The sequence below is a fragment of the Alexandromys fortis genome, unplaced genomic scaffold (genome assembly GCF_014885135.2).
Source record: "Alexandromys fortis isolate MF-2015 unplaced genomic scaffold, M_Fortis_MF-2015_v1.1 scaffold_23, whole genome shotgun sequence".
NCBI classification, from domain to species: Eukaryota; Metazoa; Chordata; class Mammalia; order Rodentia; family Cricetidae; genus Alexandromys; species Alexandromys fortis.
In genome coordinates this window covers 9,375,490-9,393,700 of record NW_026067907.1, presented here as the reverse complement: position 1 = coordinate 9,393,700, position 18,211 = coordinate 9,375,490, and the positions used below count along the sequence as shown (strand labels likewise).

The 18,211-nt window shown below is 42.0% G+C and overlaps 1 protein-coding gene and 1 pseudogene across 1 annotated transcript in view; both read right to left on the bottom strand.

Annotated features, from left to right (window-relative positions):
* Pacrg (parkin coregulated) overlaps window positions 1-18,211 on the bottom strand; it is a 420,955-nt gene that overhangs the window by 230,924 nt on the left and 171,820 nt on the right. The gene's annotated exons all lie outside the window — the stretch shown is intronic.
* Window positions 9,436-10,018, bottom strand: LOC126497725 (60S ribosomal protein L15-like; annotated as a pseudogene).

Sequence of the window (18,211 nt, the reverse complement as noted above, 5' to 3'; positions counted from 1 at the left end):
GTGGACTTCTCTGGAGCTGGACACACCATGGGCTGCTATAGAGCTGGGGCACACTGTGGACTGCTCTAGAGCTGGGGCACACCGTGGACTGCTCTAGGGCTGATGCAGACTGTGGACTGCTCTAGAGCTGGGGCCTGCTGTGGACTATTCTAGAAGGCCACAGGATCTGCCTGAAATCATAGAAAATGGCAGCATGTCCCCTCACACAACAGTGCGCGCATTCTGTGCCCTGTAGTAGGTTAGAGGCCTCGCTTCCCGTTCTTCAACTCTTTTCTCCTTCAGACTCAAGGTTAAAGCCTCAATCTCCACGAGCAGGGGAGAGAGATGGTCCCTAACTCTGGGAGATACTGAGCCATTGTCCCAGACGGTACAGGTGCAGCTGCCCCTGGACAGGGTCTTTGAGACAATTAGAGAATCTTCTATTTTTCTTGTTCATCCATTCTCCTCCCTCCCTCCCTTCTTTCTTCCCTTCCTTCTCTTTCTTTCTGCTCGTCTGTCTCCTTTTATTTTGCCACTGTTTTTAGTTTTCGAGACCAGGTTTCACTCTAACCCAGGATATCCTGGAGCTCACTATGTAGCCGGGCTCTCCTCGAGGTTAAACATGGACTCAAATGAAGAAGACAGAGTCGTTGGGACAGGACTGCAGCTGTTCTCACCGAGGCCTAACATGTTCCAGGAGCCTGAGGAAAGCCTGGCATATAAGCAGAGACAGGTTCAAGATGTTTCTAAAATTCAAAGTGGACTCCAAAGGAAAAACTAACATTTCAGAGATTTAAATGATGTTAGGAGGAAATGTTTAATGTTCCTGAAGACCTAGCAGTACAAAGCAGGCTACAAGGACAGAACTGGAGAGCCAAGGGCACGGGGAAGCCATGGAACGGACTCGAGTTCATGTGTGTGTGAGGGATTTCCTGAAGCTTTCCAAAACTCATGAAAGCTATTGACCCGCAGATCCAAGAAGCCCAACAAGCCTCAAGCACAGGAAACAAAGAAAGCACAGCAAGGCTCATCAGAGACTGTTAAAGCTAGGAATAAGGACAATCCCAAGAGGCAAAAAGCAAGAATGCTTAACACGAAGCTAGACAACTTTAACCCATAAAAAGTCATCTTGAAATGACGGTTTGGGACAATGTTTTTGAGTTCTTTGTATTCCAGGTATAGAGAAGAACGTATGAACAGCAAAACGACACTTCAAGAAATGCCAAAGCAGATAATTCAAGTGGGAGGACATGATGCCAGATGAAAATGTGGGGCCATATGAAGAAAGGCTTCTTAAAATACACATTTTTTCCTATTTATATCTCTAAAAGGTCAAGGCCAAAATAACAATGTATTTTGGGCTTTAGAAGCTTGGGAGGAATGAAATGGAAAAACTTAGTGTTTGTACACTGTACATGAAGGCTGCAGTCTTTTATGATGTTCTAATGTAAGTTAAAACATATGCTATAAAATTGAGACAATTACTAAAAAAATATAAAAGGGAACTATAAAAAATACTTAATCTAGCCAAATTAAGAGAAACTTTTACAATATAATTTTTTCTAGTCTTTGAATATCCTGGATATTAATTCCCTATCTGATGCAAAGATGGCAAAGATCCTCTCCCACTCAGGAAATGACAGCTATCACAAGTAACTGTACCATAATAATATAGACAATTTAAATTAAAAGATATCAGATACACCATACAAAAGATAAAGGGAAATTATAAACTGCCTCAAGAAGGTTTAAAATTATGTAAAAAGATAATAGAAACATCAATCAAAAGAAAATCATTAGTGGCCACATTAATATCAACAGAGCAGCTTTCAGAGCATGGGGATTTACCAGGGATAAAGAGTGCATGTTTATATTGATAAAGGGCCAATTCATTAAGAAGTGTGACAATATTGAACATTTGTGCACCCCAAAACACAGCTTCAAAACACATTATAGAATCGCGTGAATAAATAGACATAACTACCATTAAGACGTAAGTCATTTCCTCAACATTTGCCAGTAAAAGCAGATCTGGAATGTTCTATGAAAGCTGGGCAACCTTAACAACCAGTTGGTCCACACAGCACTACCACCATGTTTACCAAAACAGCACAGAACCTTGTACCCAAATGCTTCATCTACACTCCTTAAAGTGCATATGACAATTTCATGAAAATCAAATATGTTCCTGGACATTAAACAAGTCTCAGGAAATTTAAAATGTATTCAAGTTACACAGGTACACTATCTGACAAAGTGAATTTAAATGGAAACATAGTGACGTAAAGATATTTGGGGAAAATCCCCAAATATTCTGAAAATAAACAAAATCTTTTTGTCATAGAACAAGGCAGAAGAAAAACTCCACATGTGGAGGTCAGATCAGTGCTCTCTTTCCACTGTGTGGGTTCTGGGGACTGAACTCAAGTTCCTAAAGCTTGGCAGCAAGCACCTTCACTAGCTGGGCTGGTCCTCCAGCTGACATGGTTGAAGATTCCCCTGTCAGTGAGTCCAGTAAAGAAGCCATGGCGGTGAGAACTTGCAGTGCAGGTGGGTCTCTGGTATTCACTTGTCAGCCAGCCTGGCATAAGTGACAGAATCCAGGACAAGGAGAGTCCCCATCTCAAAAAACAAGCACAGCAGTGCCTAAGGAACAACATTGAAGGTTTCCCTCTAGTTTCACTATGTCGGTGTTTCCGTAAGTCCCACATGAGGGGCATAAATGTAGTTAAGGACCTTGAGCAAGGTCTCACAGTCAGCAGACAGTGAATTTCGTAGTCAAGGTTCAGTGGTACCAAGTCCATTCTTTTATCCACTTCAACTACCACCCATTATCAATGAACTCATGAACAAATACATATATTCATCAAGCAGATTTCATTCCGGTCAGACCTACAGTAGAAGGCATGTGCAGCACATGCTGCAGTGAGTACCCCTTATAATTGTGGCTGCCGTTGTGCCCACACGCATTACAAGCAATACAACAGAAAGTATAACTTTAAAACCTTTTCATGTGTTTATTTCGGCAAGTAAAGAGGAACTGTGATTTACATTACAGTGAGATCTCTTTTGTGTAACTCATAATTTAGGATCAGTCAACTCTGAAACAGACTGATACGGTTGTTATTTTTTAAGCATGAGTTAACTACCCAGGAAGAATGATTAGCCAACCACCAAGCAAGTCCAAGGGGAAGGAGCAGGCATCGTGCAGCCATGTGGACCTAATGTAAATTGTGGTTCTGCTTTCATTACAGGGGAAATTACTTAATCATTGTAAGCTTCAGTCACATCATCTGCAAGAATGGAGGGCTCAGTTCTACCTTAAAATAACCGTGAGGATGAAGGCTACTGTGACTAACGTCGCTAACATCACGGCCGGTGGAGAGCAACAGACATGAAGAACCATCGTGGTTGCTACTGTCGGGGTTAGACTAGATTTCACTCTTGAAACTCCCATTCTATTGCTAATAAGCAAAAGGATTTCTGGGGGGGGGGGTATGTGTTTAAATAATTGCACCTGAAAACTAAGACAAAAAGGTCAGAGAAAAATATTAGCTGAAAACAACAGCCAGTTTCTGAAGCAGAAAGAGAGAAAGGGGTCACATCCAAAACCCCTTCTCTTCTACCCCTCCCCGCTGTATTTTATTAGCCTTTTCAAATTCTTGTTATTTCTCACTCTGTTCCTGTATCACAGACTCAATTTCCTGTTTCCTTCATCACTAATATTTATAAAGAGTAGGTCTGAAGTTCAAATACATTTGGAATTATGCAAATGAATCACTGAAGCATCCTATTGTGCTCTTTCCCCACAGAATGCTGTATTTGCTTATTAATCATGAAGAGGTAATTATTCGCTTTCACACAAAAATTTGTTCTCTTCCATTTTTCTGGCAGCATGGGCTCAGCCAGGCAATCTGGGACCGTAGGACTATTTCTTTACTATGAGAAAAATTATACTGGAAACAAGGTAATTGATGCCAGTTGGCTTTAGACCACTGTATTGGAGTAGCAGGTGGTGAGAACAGAGAAAATTGGGGTTCATTGCCCCTAATATGCTCTAGATCTGTCCTGACAGGCAGGACAGGGGGTCCAACATTGATAGCTTGCATATTTCAAGAGAAGCCAGAGACTTGGCCATGAAAACCCTCAAGTGGTAGGTGTCTCAAAAAATATTCGCTCAGGCTTGCTAAACATAGCCGAGATCTGGATCCCGCCTTCTGGCCTTCGGGTTTCTATGAACCCGCTGTGGAGGATAGCTGAACAGTCGTTACTAGGGAGGCCCACCTAGTGGGTAGTCTAATTAGAGGAAACCACTCTCATAGGTGAAAGTGGGAGAGAAGGAAGGAACCAAATAGATATTTCTAGTCTCTTGATTATCTACAATAAATATTCTATTGATGTATCAATAAACAGAACCTTCCCCAGTTACACACAGCCAAACTGTTTCTGCAAAATATAAAGGCATCTCCTTTACTCTAACTTCCTTCTTTGGGTTTAGGAACACTTCTGTGTATTGTGATCCAGGTGTCACGGGCTACACAAAGCCAGCCCAGATGTGTGCGATTGCTACTGTATTGATCATTTCTCTGCATTTCTTTTACACCCAAAGAAAAGGGATTTTAAGAACCACTGATATTTGTTTTAAATCATTTTACCCTGATCTTCTTCAGCAAGTGTCTCTACATGAGGCACATTGGGAAGCCCTTTGAAGGTCAACTAGAGGAAGGCTTCCATGATAACAGAGAGTTCTGAGTGTCAATCAAGAGCTTTTAAATGGAATACCTTGCCTAGCAGCAAACAAATGCTGCAGTGGGCGGAGTCGGACTGAGTTCCAAGCCTCTGTGCTTCTGTCCAGCAAGCAGACAGACGTAGGGTGCGCAGCGCACATCAGCTGAGGAGACTTTTTAATTAAAAATTCCTAACATTCGTACTTTCAAATAAACACAATATTTTGATGTCATTCTGAAAAATTTGCCTTTCTTCAGCTAGGGCAGATTCCTCCTTAAATGCTTTTGATATTTTTAATAATACAGCCAGGGCTATTTTATTTCGTTTACAACTTACTGCGGTGATTAAAGCAGGTGGCCTACCTCTCCTTAAGCACATTATTTTATGCATAATAGGGTAATTACATTAAATGAGTACACTATCAGTGGACTTCTTGGATGAGTGAATTTTCTTGGGCTAAACAAATGCCAGAGCGTATATTACACTGTTCTGTCTTGGCACATTAGGCTAGAATTCAATTATGTTGAGTTACAAAGTTCTTCCAGAATCTCACCGTGGAACTTTTCTATATTTTCTCAGGCAAGTGAATGCTGTCCTGCTTAACTACCCAAACGCATAAACAAGATCATATAATTAAATCAAGTTCTGCCAACAATCAGGTCCAGTGCAGGCAATTTCTGAAAGAGGTCATGGTGGCCTGTGACTAGGGTGGAGGATCCCAGCCTGAGGGAGGCTGAATACTCAGGAAGACTTAGTCTACCTTCAAGTTTCCTCCACAGACCACTGCCCCTCTCTTATGGGCTTCTGCTTCTATCTCACTAATCCTACCCCCTCCCTGCGCCCCTGCCTCACAGCTTCTTGCACTACAATGCTTGCACCAAGTACTGGAATTATGTAATACAGAGGCGGGGAAGAGAGTAGCATGAGCAGGTGTACTGATTTCTGTATCCCCGCTCCCTGGAGCCAGCTGCATCATTCTTTCACTGTTTAGAGGTTAACTATTGCTTATTCCTCTCCTTGTGGAGACCCATTTTCTTCTCATTCAGTTTCATTGGATTTTTAAACAAATCCTAAAGTCGGTTCCTGGGCAATGAACATCCTTGTATTCGAGAGTCTTCAGCTTCCATCTGTGGAAGACTCAGCTCTCCAGGGGTACTGAGGTCTCTTCCAGCCCCAGAATGCACTGCACTCTTGGCCATGAAGTACCTTGCTAAGATGTGGCAGAAATTGGGACTGTCAGATTTTGCTAGCTACTCTGGCTCTAGCTGCTCTGAGGCCAAGGACCCGGATGTGCTCCAGAAACCTGGCTCCTGCACTCCCCCTCAGCGTGTACCTGCTGGGATTGTGATTAAGTTGTGCATTTCCCCCTAAAGCAGCATCTCGCTAAGTACAGAGTTAGTACCATTGATACCACCGTTGGTTTCTATCGGGAGCAAAAGTGTTCACCATAAAACTGCACAGTGATAAGAAGCCATGACCATGCAATGGCCTTTCCCTGCCATTACTTGTCAGCAGCACCAGGTGCCCTTATTTTTACAGCTAAAGAGATGATACCATCCAGGTCACACACGTTGAGAGCACGCGAGAACCAAATCTGAGTAGAGGTTGACTTTTCTTCAAAGAATCAAAACATCAAGGCACAAGAATGTCCCTACATCCTCTTGCTTGAGACAGAGGCTCTGTCCCCAAGACCCTTCTGGATCATGTGGTATGGGGGAGACTAGGAAGTCCTGCTCACCAGAGGCCTGAGGACTAGTCTCCATCCTAGAGGAGCTCCTCTACACAAGCCTCAGCCTCTCGCACTAACAGAAAGAGCTGGACCCGAGGACTCCCAGGTGGGACCCTGGCTAGGGAAGTCTATTCCAGTGACAGACTACCCTAGACATGATCTCATTGGTGGGTAGAACAAGGTCCAGGCCTGAGAAAACAGAAAGCTCACCTAGTCAGTGTAGGTGTGACTCCTGTTGTCTCAGATATTAACCCAGGATCTTGATTGTCACACAAATCTAAAGAAACTCGGGCTTGGGACTCGTTCTTCTGCAGTCCATCTAAAGGAATACAGCCAGAAGACAAGACAAGTACACCTAGCTTCAGGTTCCTAGTGTAATCTGAGTTGTAAACATTTATCTGTTGTAGGCAATAGGGTTTATAATTATGTCTTATAATAAATGCTTCCGAGTAATACGTTAGGCTCCCACCTCTGTATGCAGCTTCTAAATGAAAGATTTTATACTAAAGATGGTAAAATACCAGGGGCGGGTCATGAATCACCAGGATTAATAATATTTCACTATGAAAATTTGAAAGGCTAAGGTTAAAGGAAAACTTACAAAAAAATTAGTCATATCTGGTGGATTAAACTTTGCATTGGAAACCCAGACTTCATAAGGTAAACACAGTTTGTATAATTAAAATGATAATTCTCTCTCCAAATGAAATTTTTAGTGTTCGTCACTAAAATGTTATGGAACTATATAAACGGCCTAGCCAATTTTGTTCTGAATGATTTTCATCGTGTTTAATCCAATTTACCTGGGTTGTCAGAATAAAGAGGTAGTGGAGAGTGAACACAACCTCACACTGAGCATCTACCATGAGCGTCACTATGCATGGGTCTAATACAGTTTGCAGGGACGCTACTGATGTGTCTAAGCTCTGATGCCAGGAAAGGGGGAGGGGAGGGTCATGGATGGTGGGATGATGAAGATACGAGAATCGGGGCAGAAAAGACATGCTTCATTCACACAGACCTCTGGAGAGGCAGCAGACGCTGGCAGGCACTAAGCACACAGCACACATGGACCTTCCATACATGGGCACAGACAAACATGCAGACCAGCATGCAGGCTCCACACAGGACTATAGAAAGACACACATAGGCAGGCTGACCCAGGCTAAGGTGGAGACATGGGCCTCTGACCTGAAGTCCATAATTATAGGGAACCACATAAAAGTAATGTTCTGCCAGAAATACCGAAATAGCGGATTACATCACCAGTTACACTAGGTTCTAAGACATTCAGAGGCAGCCGTTTTGTGATTACATGGGCCCCTGGATGGCCAGAATTGGCCATTTTGGTTCATGATGGGCACCCATAACAGCGCTAACAAGTTGTTAAAACATGAACTGGTTCTTAGGACCCCTAAAATCACAGGCACGCACAGCCTGGCCCTTAGGGCCCTAACCACAGGTCCGCACAACCTGGCCCTAAGGCCCTAACCACAGGCCCACACAGCCTTCAAAGAACAGGGCTTGGGGAAAGCACTCACTGGAGGGATGAGGGCACGCTAGAGAGACTGTGTAGCATCCCCTGTTCAGTGAGACAGGGCTGTGGTTCACATCTGAAGAGGAGAGGCAAATAAACCTGGCTGCTTGCTGCTGATAAAAGGCCCTTTCGGCAACCCTTCAAGTTCCTCTTATTTATATTTATGTCTAGATGCCTCCAGGATAGTATTTGCTGGTGTCCCAATTATATCAGTATTTCAAACCCAAGTGGTTTGGGACTTATTGTACTATTAATTAAAATGCCATTTCCCCCAATTCCTGCCAATAAGGACAGGTGTCTAGGAGAGACTCAGACAGGTGCTTACTACCTGGGTGCAGGAGAAAAGACTGGTGTGTCTTGGTATTGGCCATACCTAATGGAAGGCCTGGAGGGGCAGCTGGTGATTCCTATGCTGGAGACAACTGGCCTAGGAGCTATACTGCTAGGTTCTTTTTGTGGGTCCTCATGAACAAATCCAATCAAAATGACATTAGTATCACACGTATACTTATGAGTAACTGTTTCAGTACAACCATGGGCAAAGGAAATCTTCATTAGCACGGGTCCTGCAGCAGAGATAAAAAGGAATGACTTCCAGATTTAAACCTAACAAAGCTTACACCTGCAAATAAGAGAGAAAGAGAGAGAGAGAGAGAGAGAGAGAGAGAGAGAGAGAGAGAGAGAGAGAAGCTACTTTAGTGGCTGAGGGTGTAGCTGGGTGGCACAGAGCTCCACCCTCACCTGATCCTTGAGGCCAGGGTAGGATCGCTGTGTGATTTCCATCCCAAGTGTCTAAGTAGGAGAGGAATAATTGTTTCTGGTTTCACTCTAAAAGGACTAATGTAACCAAATAAACCATATTTGGCTTTCTTGCTGCTTCATTAGCATATGTCAGACACATCCTGACAATCCAATTATACTGAGCAAAACATATCTCAGGGCAAACAAATCCTCAGCAATTTTTTTGCTTTATGTAGATTTGCTCTCTATTTGTTGAAATTAAAATTGAACATGGCATATTTTCTGAAAAACGTAAGAAATGGATTCCTGTATGTGAATGTCAAGTTTCATCTTTTTCAAATCACGGTTTAAAATCATGTTCGTTCTATCGAGCATCCCCAAATTACAAAGGCCTGCAACTCTAATTGACTTTTGCTGAACATGACTGAATTGTTAGAATGCTGCTGTTTACTGTAGAGAATCTCCACACGGACCAGTCCCTGAGAGACCACACATCTCCCGCTGGAGCTGAAAGACCACCCAGGACTTTGCTACCATCTCCAGGAAGATGAGCCTCAAATACACATCCCGACCCTCGGCACACACACAAGCTCACCGTTTTTTGTTAACCTCTAGTTACACGATTAATGTGTGTCCTTATCTGAAAACAAGTTTTTTGACTGTCCTAAATTGTTTATTGCGTATGAATTTTACAAACATTACATAATTTTACAAACATGTGTTAGCGGTAACGGTGGAGCTGCAGAGTGTTGCGCCTTGGGAGCCACCAATAGTGTGGTGGAACTTGTGGCCCTTTCCAAGGCCACGGCTCTTGCGGCCGGCCTGCAGATGTCAGCCCACGCATCTCTCTCTGTGCTCAGGGACTGGTTTGGTGATCGACTGGGTGTCAGGGTTTCTTCTGATAGCTTTATGGAATGGATCAATGAGGATAACCTCAAAAAGTCTGTATGTGGAATCTTCGCCAAGCCAGTAAGAATTCAGGGCTCTCAGAGCCCCACAGTGGCGTCCAGCTCTCTCCTGGACTGAAGGCTTCAGGCAAACTTTAGCTGGTTAACACCATGATGGGCAGGCTTGTTGTAGGTTGCACCTTTAGGAACTGGGCTTTTGCAGCCACCGCAGTGAAACGGACTCGAATCCTGTACAGGACATAACCTTGCTTGGCCTTGTATTCCAGTCACGCTCTTCGTCAGGCCGGGTGGGGCAGGGAGCCCTGTGCAGCACAGCAGCAGAGCCCTCAGGAGGAAGCATATCATGTCCGACTGCTTCTTCCCCCACAGCTCCTGGATGTATCTGTACGCACCCATCTTGGCTCACCTGATGGCTGCCGCCAGAGGAAAGGAAGAAGTCTTTCTCCCACCGTCTGAAAACAATTCTACAGAAAGAGTAGATGACCTACAGCGCCACAGCCAAGACTTGAGACATTTGTCGCTAACACATGGGTATTAGTATTAGTATGGTCTCCTTTACAAGTTTTACAAGGCCCAAAGTCTTACTGGGTACAGAATTTGAGCATGCTATTTAAAATACCTGACATATGCACCTTCTTTGGTTGATATTTTATTTTAATGATTATGTAATATTCAGTTGAACAGATTTATCATAATTTAATCATTTTTCTAAATGGAAGTGTGGGTTTTTTTGTGTGTGTTTTATCTTGGTTATAGGAAGTATAGAATAATTTGTATGGGGGTATATTTTACATTAAATATACAATGCATTTTCTATGTGTAGTTTGAACAAAGTTGATCACTTCCAACATAGGTCTAAGTGGGGCTCTTATTATATTTTTGTCAGTCCTGACAACTAGTGTCTGTGTGTGTCTGTATCTCTGTGTATGTCTATGCGTATGTGTGTAGTGTCTGTGTATGTATTTGTATATGTGTGTCTGTCATTCTCTCTCTCCCTCTCTCTTTCACCCCCCCCTCTGTGTGTGTGTGTGTGTGTGTGTGTGTGTGTGTGTGTGTGTAGGCTAGAGTCAATGTAAGACGTCTTCCTCTGTCACTCTCCCCATTACTATTTTGAGACAGGATTGTTCAATGCTGGAGCTCACCATTTTGACTAGATGGCCTACACAATGAACTCCAGGGATCTGCCTGTTTCTGCTCCACCAGTTTGGGTTCTAGGCATGGATCCTGGGGATCTGGTCTTAGGTCCTCTTGATTGTGTATCCCAAACTTTACCCACTAACTTATCTTCCTAGTCCATAAATATTATTTTTAGCAGAATTATTGACATGTTGACATTGCACGCACACACACACACAAACACACACACAGAGGATGTTTCACAATCGGTTTAAGATGCCCACTCTCTCATGTAGTAGTTACTTTTTGTTTGTTTGTTTGCATGTGACTTGAGATCTGTTTGCTTAGTCAATCACAGTTTTAAACAGGCGTGATTATGTCAGCAACACTAACTACAATCAGCATAAAGCACGGGTTTCAAGAAATACTTCTGGATTGATATTCTGAAGATTTCTCTCCTTTGACCAACATTCTATGACATAGCTATCTTCTGGCTGTGTATCCAGAGGAACCAAGCTATGACATTATTCAAGACAACTGTCTATAATTTCTTTGATGTGTGAAAAGCTTAAAAATGATAGGGTTTCTACGTAGACACAGGGGGGATATTACCTGGTTTTAAGCTAAGGAGGTCATGAAGAATTCCACTTTCATCACTGAGCTATCTTAAAGTCCCTTATAACACAGACACTCACTATGGAACCACATAAGCCTCAATCTACTTCTCCTGTGCTTGCTGCCCTTGCCTTGAGCCCTGTCATCCAGCAAGCTATAGAGGTCTGAACAACACAGCACCCTCTCTGCCTCTGCCTTGCACAGAGGAGAACCTTCTCTGAAGTCACATAGAGGCTGCTTGGCTCAAGGGCTCCTTTGTTCTTGATTGGCCTATTGAAAAAAGCATTGATTTTTTTTTATAGACCCCAAAAGAAATATATTGGACACTGTAATGCAGAAATAAAGAACAAAAACTAAACAAACAAACAAACAAAACAAAATAAAATAGCAGTCTCTTCACTCAGAAGCTCCTGCTTGGCTATCTGCCTGTGTTTCCTGCTGTGACCTGCAGGTCGTCACTTCCCTACCTGTGACCCTGACTCCGGGCTTTTCCATTACTTCCCCTCTTTCACTGCAGTCTGCAGATTTTGTGTATGATTAAGACTTTTGCCAGTTTCATAATTTATAACCATTTCCCAATATTCTATTAAGCAATTACACCACAGTTTATGGACCTCGGCCCCTTACCATTGGTCTGAGGAACGGAAGAGCCTGGAAAGCTCTTTCTCAGGTCAGTAGTCACTTGTTTTTTTAGGATAAACTCTTGGCAAATGGTATCACTCCACCAAAACACACAAATTCGCTAGAGAGTTCCTATTTTTATCTGTTCTCCATAAAATGATAATCTCAGCTTTCTGAAGAATATAGTTGACTCCCCCCCCAAAAAAACACTTCCTTTTGAAAACATTGGGGTGGTTGGTGACTCACACCCTGCTGAGAAAATCTCACTGGGCTTGCGGTTCAAAGGCCTGCCCCTGTAGGTCCATCTGTGTCTCCCTCCATCCCAGTGGCCAGCTTCATCCAAAATCTTCCTCACTCTTCAGCAGAACCTCAAAGGCTTGTGTTCTTGGCTGTATCTATGTGGGATGGATCGTCACTTCTTAAATCAGTTATATTGCAGCTCCAACCACAGTCTATTTCCTGTCCAAGCTCACACCAGCATCTTCCTGTATTTTAAACAACTGCTTCCTATTCTAGCTTACATTGGATACATTTAATGAGACTTTCTTTATCTATTTTATGTACTATAAATATTTAGACTAGATATTACTAATATCGGTATCAGGGAAATTTCAATGCCTTGCACATAATTGATTCAAATGCAGTAAAGTCAGCTCCAAAGGCATTAATTATCCTGCGAAGGATCTTCTTATCTGTGTGCGGAGCAGCTCTACCCTCACCTGGCTGCTTCTGAAATACATGTTAGTAGATTCTAAACAAACAAACAAACAAATAAATGTGCAGAACAGGTTATTATTAGAATTTTCAAATTTTTCCATGTTTAGAATTCACTCCTGAAGCCATCTTATTTAATCCTGATAAACAACATGGAAGCACCTAGCAGGAAGTGTTTTATTATTGCTTCCATACGGCAAAACAAAAACAGAAAATGAAACAAAACAACAACCAAAACCAAACTAGACCTCCATAGTTCTTGCTGAAAAGTTAAAGGAATAAAATGTTTTTCCAGTTTATTTCTGAGATTGCATAAAATAATAGAGAATTGATTGGAAGGTGTGAGCATAGACTTGATGGTGAGGGAAAGCAACAATAAATACAGGGGAGAGTTAAAATTATGCCGGCAATTATATTGAAAATGTACGTGTGCTGTGCACCTCTCTATCCCCCTCCCTCTGTGTTTCAAGTCATTTTGATTGATGTTGTTGCTCAAAGTCCCATCCTTCTTTTCACAGTTCAAATTTATTGGATGGAAGAATCTCATACTTTGATCTTTCTAAATATAGTGTTGTACATTTTCTTATTAATTTGTGGTAATTTTTATCTTTATTATCTGAGTAATACTTGTCAATTTTAGACATTAAAAGCCAAAGTTTTGGGTGAGAGGAACAGAAAATTAACAGAATTTATTTTATTTAAGTAAACCTCTTGGTTTTTACTGAATAGAATGCTGATATGGGGCATTAAAGCAGTGGTAATATATACTTAGCACGCTTTATCCTGTTAGGAGAAAAAAAACCAAGTGATACCTCAAACTAAAGCTAATAAATTCACGTAAAATATAAAATTGCATTAAAAATTCAAATGTCAGTCAAGTATGGTGGCACATGGCTTTAATCCCAGCATTTGGGAGGTAGAAGCAGGCAGTCAACTTAGTGAGTTCCAGGACATCCTGGGATATAGAGAGAACCTGTCTCAACAACCAAACAAAAATAAAAAAATTCAATGTCTACATCAACATAATTTTGGTTTCTTAGCACCACTGGAATAAGAGTATATGGCTCAGGCTCACAATACAAGAAAGTCCCTCCTGCTCCTTCACCGAGCAGACTTCGCTCATTAGATCCTTACATTAGGACACACCTTGACATCTAGGTGTAAAGTTGTGGCTATTTCTGTAGATTTAGGCACATGTGCAAAAGAAAAAAGATTGCATTTGGGGAAGGAGCTGGAAAAGGACACCTTGTTCAGCTGCCACTAGAATCAGCCCCAAATCAGCTCAGTTTGGCATTCACTGGGGCCTGGGGCTTCAAGACCTGCACCAGGTACTGGGCTAGGTTTAAAATGACCAGGATGCCAGCTGTGAGCTGTGCCTTTGGAAGCCCTAACAGTCTAGGAGATGAGATAAGACACCCACACAATTCATCATAATGGTTTGCAGAGGTAGATAGAGGTGGTAAGAATGTGACAGAGATAACACCAGACAGAGAGGTTGATGGCTGATGGACGATGGCAAGGTTTATTAAACAAGGTGGTGTAGGACGTGGGTCTAGCAGGGCAGCTGAAATTTCTGTTATATGTGTATAAGTGTGTATGTGTATACATGTGTATTATGTTTGCATGTGTATGTGATATGTATGGATTTATATGGATATATGTATACTATTTATGTGTGTATATGTGTGTTGTGTATTGGTCTGTGTTATTGGTCTGTGTGTTTGCTATGTGTATGTACTTGCTATGAGTATGTATATATGTATGTATGTATGTGTTTATGTGTTTGTTACATGCATGTGTGTATTATATTTATACTATATGTACATTGTATGTGTGTGTGTGTTGTATGCATTGAACAGTGATAGGCTCAGCATTCATGTTTGATGTGGGAGTGATTTCTTTCTAATCTGTTGCTTTCATTGGTTAATTAATAAAGAAACTGCCTTGGCCCATTTGATAGTGATTTTTTTCATTGGTTAATTAATAAAGAAATTGCCTAGGCCCATTTGATAGGCCAACCCTTAGGTGGGCGGAGTAAACAGAACAGAATGCTGGGAGAAAGAAGCTGAGTCAGGCAGTCACCATGATTCTCCCGCTCCAGACAGACACAGATTAAGATCTTTCCTGGTAAGCCAGCTCGTGGGCTACACAGAATATTAGAAATGGGTTAGATCAATATGTAAGAGCTAGCCAATAAGAGGCTGGAACTAATGGGCCAGGCAGTGTTTAAAAGAATACAGTTTCTGTGTAATTATTTCATGGTAAAGCTAGCCAGGTGGCGGAACGCAGCCCAGCCACTCTTTCTTACTACACATGTTATTTAAAGTTTGGGGCCATTTAAACCATTATGTCATAAAGATTATTGTACATGTATTATATGGTGGTATTTTCATATTTTCTGGATTAAAAATAAATTGGAACTTGGGTGTGGTGGCTCATGTCTGCAATACCATCACTTGAGAGATGGAGGGAGAAGGAGGGATGGTTCAAGGCCAGCCTTGGCTAAATAGAAAGTTTCAGGCTAAACTAGGTCACATGAGACACTGTCTCAAAACCACAAACAAGTAGGGTTGGGTGTGAAACATAAACAGTTCCACGGTCTTAATAAGCATGGTCATGCAGCGGCAGTTTCAGTGATTCCTGTGTCCTGCGATACCAACAGTGCTGCTTTTCCATATCCTAAACAGTTAAGGGGCATGCGGTCTGGGGCGATGGCTCAGCACTTAAAATGCTGTCATAAAGACATACCACACACACACGCTCATGCAGACAACAGGAGAGGGAAGCACGAAGTAGCAGTGCTAGAACGCTCAGGAACATCTGGTGGCACACATTCACTCATCTACTCACTGCCTCTCAGGGACTCACAAGTCTGGTCCAGCAGAGACCCGAGGGTTGGCACTCTGGGAGAAGTGACCTGTGGGTAGCCGTCTCTTAGGAAGTGGACTGCGTGCATTTTGGTGACAATCCCAGACTTAGCGGGCATGGGTCAGCCCAGTCACTGCTGGACTGTGGTCCCACTGGATTTTTAAAAATTAGCAGGTTTACTGTCAGATGGGTATCTTGAAAGTTTTTCTACTTTATATTTTGTTTAGAAGGCATTACACAACAATCAATGTGTTAATAAGAAATATTATTTATTAGGTTTTAATTTGTACTTTACTGAGGTCATACAAATTTCTTGCTAACTTTCACTAAGAGTTGAACAGTTTTATTCTTTCTGTGTTATCTTCCCAGGTTTAATGTTAGTATACAAAAGAGTTCTACAATAGCCTAGAATGGAGTATAACAAAGGTTTATTTACTGGGGATGAACTCTCAGAAACAGAAGTGATCCACAGGCTTCTGCATGCACTGGGAAGTGGAACCTAATCCAGCAGCCAAGAACCCAGGCAGGCTTTTCATCTGCATTTATAGTACATGGGCCCATGCCCAAAGTGGGCTAGTATCTTCAAGGATATCGGCTGAAGGAGTTCCCACAGCAGTTTAAAAATCATTATTTTTATTTTATATATGTGAATATTTTGCTTGCATGTATGTCTGTGTACCACATGCATACCTGGTGTCCAATGACGTCAGAAGAAGGCATGGGATCCCTTGGAACTGGAGTTATAGCATTGCGAGCTGTCACGTGGGTGTTGTGAAGCAAACCCAATCTTCTATAACAGCAGTCAGTGCTCTTAACTGCTTAGCCATCTCTCTATCTCCACCTTTCTATTCTTAATTTCACCTTGTTACTTAAAAAAAAAAAAAACCAAAAACATTAAAATCCGGGTGGCAGTGGATATGCCTTTAATCCCAGTGTTCTGGAGACAGTGGCAGCGGATCTCTGTGAGTTAGAGGCCAATCTGGTCTACAAGAGCTAGTTTTGGGACAGCTCAGATTGTTACACAGAGAAAACCTGTCTCGAAAAATAAATACATTAAAAATAAACCGCAATAAAATAAACTTCATTTTATGAATTTATTTTGCATATTTATCTACCTTTGATATGCCTGGCAGTGGTGGCACATGCCTTTAATCCTAGCACTCGGAAGGCAGAGGCAGGCAGATCTCTGTGAATTTGAGGCTAGCCTGTCTCCAGGACATGCCCCAAAGCTACAGAGAAACCCTGTCTCAAAAAATAAATAAATAAATAAATAAATAAATAAATAAATAAATAAATAAAAAGCCTGTGATCCTTCTAATAGAACTCACTTAATTCTCTTGATCTAGTTCTTTAGTTGTTTTTTATTACAAGTAAAGTTATGTAACAGTTTTCTTCTTTTTTGAATACATGTCAGGCATAATATTTTCTTAGATTATCTAAAATCATGATAGATAATAGAAACGAAGCCAGATGTACCTGTCTCATTCCAAGTGTTGTGGCGATGGTTTTGTTAGACCCTACTACTGCTGACTGTCAACATTCAAACCCTGGAGTGGCCACTGTCTGTGTTGTTGTGGGTCCTGATCAGTTTTCCAAGCTCCTTCCTTTTGTCCATCCAAGGCTACACTATGTCTGTCTGTGGAGACTGGAGTCTCCCACGCCTTCTGGCACCCTTCCAGGTCAGTCTGTTCTGGGAACTCTTTATAAAGTTATTTTGTTAAAATTCACAATAGTTTTCATCTTCCATTTGAAGCTGCTAAAGGCTCCATCTTAGTTAGGGTCACTATTGTTGTGAAGAGACACTATGACAACGGCAACTCTTATAAAGGACAACATTTAACTGGGGTAGCTTGCTTATAGTTTTAGGGGTTCAGTCCATCATAATGGTGGGGAACATGTTTCATGCAGGCAGACATGGTGCTGGTTACATCTTGATCAGAAGCCAACAGGAAGTGGAAGCTTAAGTAAGAGACTGCCCCAAAGTGACACAGTTCCTCCAAGAAGGCCACACCTACTTAGCAAGGCCAACATCTCCTAATAGTGCCATTCCCTCTGGGGCCATTTTCTTTCAAACTGTCACAAGGTCCCTTACTGTAGGAGGAGGGCTGCTTGTTTGTCTTGCCTGTTTAGAACCGAAATAATTACAGAGAAACCATATTTATTAAAACATTGTTTGGCCCATTAGCTCTAACTTTTTTTTTTTGGCTAACTTTTATATTTATTTAACCCATTTTTATATTGCCATGTGGCAGTGGCTTACCAGGTAAAATTTTTAGTGTCTGTTTTTGATGGTTCCATGGTGTTTCTTTGACTTCACCCCCCCCCTTCTTTTAGCATTTAGTTCTGTCTTCCCCCCTACCTAAGTTTTGCCTTATCAACAGGCCAAGGCAGTTTTTTAATTTATTAACCAAGAAAGGCAACACACAGACAGAAAGACCCCACATGATTGGCCCTCATCATACACCTCACCCTTCAGATAAAATGCACATCCCTCACAGGCCACACCAGCAGCCTTCTATATCCTGTATCCCACGTCCTTATACTCTTGGCTCTTGCTCTGACATCCACATCACTCTACGATGCTACCTCTTGGATTCAGGGTTTCTCAAACACATGCTTTGTTCTGTGTATGTTTGTGGCATGTTCTGCTTGGCT